Source organism: Mus caroli, unplaced genomic scaffold (genome assembly GCF_978045245.1).
Source record: "Mus caroli unplaced genomic scaffold, Mus_caroli_1 scaffold_18, whole genome shotgun sequence".
Classification (NCBI taxonomy): domain Eukaryota; kingdom Metazoa; phylum Chordata; class Mammalia; order Rodentia; family Muridae; genus Mus; species Mus caroli.
In genome coordinates, this window is record NW_028227273.1 from 67377079 (window position 1) to 67381549 (window position 4471).

The 4471-nt window shown below is 46.5% G+C and overlaps 1 pseudogene; it reads right to left on the reverse strand.

Moving 5' to 3' along the window:
- Nucleotides 1-1308: 1308 nt before the first annotated feature.
- LOC110283989 (small ribosomal subunit protein uS5 pseudogene) lies at nucleotides 1309-2376 on the reverse strand (annotated as a pseudogene).
- Nucleotides 2377-4471: the final 2095 nt, after the last annotated feature.

Consider the following 4471-nt stretch of genomic DNA (forward strand, 5'->3'; position numbering starts at 1 on the left):
TGAGCACGTGTCTGTGAGACACACAGACCACTTGGACAGAATGAGTGATTGGGTGTGTTATCTTGGTGGACAGTCCCCCACATCTGGGAGATAAACAAGGAACACAAGAAGGCAGTGCTGGCAAGAGAGTCCTAGGGCAGTCGCAATGTCCAAAGCACGAAGACTCATGGAGCATATTTCTGAAACCATCTCCCAGACCAAACCACTCCCCTTTCTATCTCATTCATCTGGTTCTGAAAGCTATTGAAAGGGATTTGTGCCAAGGCTGTGGTCTGCAGTCTCACAAGAGCTGGTTGAACCCCTGTGGCAGCTACATCTTGTTGTTTGAAAAGCCAGTGGTGTCAGAACCTCTACCCACTCCTGAAACTGGCAGGGATTTCCTGGGAGACTGGGGAGTTTGCTTTAAAAGAACATCCACGCCCTTAAAGCAATGGTTAGGCTGTGTTACCTCCAAGTGGCTCTTTGCCTCAGACTCTTGTTCCTGGCACAGCTGGGGGAAGCCCGGATGCTCTACCATCTCCTCTCACTTCTCCTTTCCCTGAACAAATCAGAGGGAAAGGCTCTCTTTATTTCTTTTCTCTCTCCTTAACATTACCAAACACCACTTTCCTATAAAAGTATTGCAGAGTGTTTTTAAAGAGACAGAGAGTAGAATATCAAAGTCTCGCTACTGAGACATCAGCGTGGAGTTTGCCTCACCCGCCTTCTATATAAAGCATTTTAAAGATTTCACAAAATTAGACATTTATCAAAAGAGGATGTAATACACATGTAAAATATGAATATTGGCTTATCCATGGCTAGTGCCTCGGAAGCCCTCATGCCTTTCTTGGAAGACATATCTCACCTTTCCTAGCCCACAGAGAACTGCTACCTTGAATTTAGGGTGGCCTGTCCCTATGCTTTGCGTTAGAATTTTAAATCTATCCATCTGTCATCTGCCTAGTTCCCAATGAGACGCTTTTGAATTTTCTATAACTGGAGAGTGACGTCTCGTAACCTGTCCTTTTCACACACACACTCCACCCCACAGAGTGAGGCACATGCCCTGTTTACTCGTGTGTGCTGCTGTATGGCGAGCGAGCAATACAGGGTATGTGCATACAGTTTCCCAAGTTGCTTCTTCTGATAACGTGGAAATTTTCTAGGATTTTCTTTTTCAACTTCAAAGCATGTTATTAAAGTCAACGACAAGCTTTTTTTTTTTTTTATCCTAGGGACCATGTGAAAGCATATATAGCATCCATTTTATTATTTCTATCTTTTTAAAACAGACTTAATTCTTTTATTTTTCTTGTATAAAAACCCTTATGTGGTAGCCACAGCTGGAGCCTGCGTCCTCTGAACAGAGACTCTGGTGTGGGTTTTCACAAGGTGATCAGTGAATTCCTGATAAGGAGACTGGGTGAACACAGTCACTTTCCAGAGGTCAAGGGTTAGGTAGCTGCGGGTCTTGGAGGTGGCATAAAATGTGGCCTTGGCAAAGTTGCTCAGGGTGCCAGTGCAGCCTCTGGCTGAAGAGTAGCAGTCATCTATACCGGCCATCATCAGGAGCTTCTTGGGCACAGGAGCAGAGACAATGCCAGTGCTTCTGGGGGCAGGGATGAGACGCACCAGCACAGAGCCACAGTGGCCTGTCACCTTGCATGGAACAGTGTGGGACTTGACAATCTTGTTCCCCAAGTAGCCTCTCCGCACAGGGACGATGGAAAGCTTGGCCAAGATGATAGTCCCTCGGATGGCAGTGGCAACCTCCTTGGAGCACTTAACACCAAGACTAACGTGACCATTGTAGTGTCCATTAGTGACAAATGCCTTGAAGCTGGTCCGCTGGCGAGCCCGAGTCTGCTTCTGCACTGGCATGATTTTCGGAACCTCATCCTTTAGGGACGCACCCAGGAAAAAGTCAATGATCTCAGACTCCTTAATGGTCAGGGAGAACAGGTAGATCTCCTCCAAGGACTTGATCTTCATGTCCTTAACCAGGCGGCCCAGCTTGGTGACAGGGATCCACTGAAGGAAGAAGACACCAGTCAAAGGGCTGCCTCTCGGTGCAGGGGCGAGCAGCCCGCCCCGCCAGCGGCCCAGACCTACCTCCTTGTCTTCAGCTTTACCTCCACGAGCCCTGCGACCTCGACCACGGCCACGGCCTCGGCCTCGGCCACGTCCGCGGCCCCTAAGACCGCTGCCGAATCCTCCGCGGAGGTCGCCACGGCCTCCTAATCCTGGGCCCCTGGATCCTCTGCCATTTGGTGTTTTCCCGAAGAAGAAACTATTTCTATCTTTTTAGTGGGGGTTGAAATAATCGTTTTCCATGGACAGTTTAGTGGCATTAAATATAACACATTCTCATGTGTTTCCATCACCTTGTGCCATATAGGCTTGTTGTTGTTGTTGTTGTTGTTGTGACCACAACACATTTGGGAAAAGGGAAACCTCAACTGAGAAAATGCCTCTCTGAAATGGCCTTCAGGCTTTTGGTCACGGTGTTTTTCGTAGCAACAGGAACCCAACGACTTAGTACTCACCCCCAGACCTTTCCATCTTCCCAGACCGAAACTGTGCCAACTCAGCAGTAACTCCCAGGTCGTCAAGGTGGCTCAGTGGGGAAAGGTGCTTACTGTAAACCCAGTGTCCTGAGTTCTCTCTCTGAGACCCACACGGTGGGAAGAGAACCAACTCCCACCAGCCCTCGTTTGGCCTCCACAGCCCCCCCCCCCCGAAAACAAATAAAATGTAAAGAATAACTCCACTGCTCTGGCCCTTGGCCTCACCCACCATTCTGCTTTCTGCTTCTGTGGATCTCACTACCCTGAGACCTCGAATAAACACAAGCAGGGTGTTCCAGTCTCTGTGTTGTCTCATTAGCACAAAGCCACCTGTGGAGAATCCTTTCCTTTCAAAGCTTGAGTAACACCCCATCATGTGTATTTTATTAATTTTAGTGTGAAATGTCTCCAACCGCTCATTGCTAACTTAGAGATAAGTAATGGACACGTTCAAATATTTTTATTTTTGAAATTAATTTGTGTCTTTTTCCATAATCACATCATTTCCCCCTTTCTCTTTCCTTCCTCCAACCCTTCCTGTGCACCCACCCTTGCTCTCTCCCAAGTTCATGGCCTTCATTCTTTAAGCATTGATTGATATGTATGTATGTATGTATGTATGTATGTATGTATGTATGTATTTCATGCCTAGTCCATATAAGTTCCTTGTATGTATAAGATATAAGATTTAGGGATTGGGTCGGTGTTGGGTACACTCTGGGGGTTCCCCCACTGTTTCTCCTGCTCTTGGCACGCCTTAGGTGTCTGTGGTTCTTATCCTAGGGCTGAGGACTCACGTGCTTCCCCCTTCTGTGTCTATGGCTGCTGTCCCCATTCAGGTCATGCAGAGGCAGTCATGTCGATGAGCCTTTATGGACATAGCCTCTCTGATGTTTCTAGGAGGGGAAATCTCACAGCAGACTTCCCGGTTTGTCTATGAGAAACTGTCCTGCCCTCTTCTGTTACAGTTGATATTTTTGTATTAACCTTATAGTTTAAAGTTGCTATACTCATTAGGGGGTTTGTTTTAGAACTCGGGATTTTATAGGCAGGAAAAAAAATGAGTAAAGCATGTGTGTGTGTGTGTGTGTGTGTGTGTGTGTGTATGTATATATGTCTGTCTATGTTCTCTTATCTATCTATTTATCTATCTTTCTTTCTATCTCTCTATCTATCTATCCCACTGTATTGAGAGCTGCTCTTACAATAACATGGAAGGATGTGCTGACAAACACATCAGCTGGGAATGGAAGCCCAGCTCACCAAGTGCACCTCCTGGCCATGCAGCCCTCTATGGATTCTGCTGTCTCACCTCCCAACTGGAAACGTCAGTTCACTACTGACGTGCAGAGGTAGGAGGAAGCCCTGGGAAACGCCAACACTGAAAGCATGATTCCTACCGATTTCACACCGTTATAAACACGAAAACCAGCTCAGTGCCGTGATCAGAGTCTGGGACCGCCTGTGCCTACCCCCTCTGTGTATCCATCCACTCTGGATAAACTTTTATGTGCTTCACCTCCTGCTGACAAGATGTCCATTCAAATCTCCAGTGCCGATTTGGTGGATACCAAAGTGCGACTGCTCTGTAATGGTTTTACTTCTGACTGGTTGAAGAATCACTGCACTGCTTTCCAGGGAAGCTGAGCTGTTTTACGTTCTTGGCAGTGATGCCCAAGAAATCCAATTTTCCCATACAGTCATTAACACTTGTTATTTTCTGTGTGGTTGGTTTTTTCCTCCTCTTTAATAGATATAGATGAGGTGAGTCTAGGATATTAACCATTCTTGTTCCCTAATGTACTGACACCCTAACATACATCTGTGCACCTGTGAAAATGTCCCAGAAACTATAATTAGCAGTGAAATTACTGGGAGGTGAGATATGTATGACATCTTCACAGTGGCAGTGCCAGTTACAT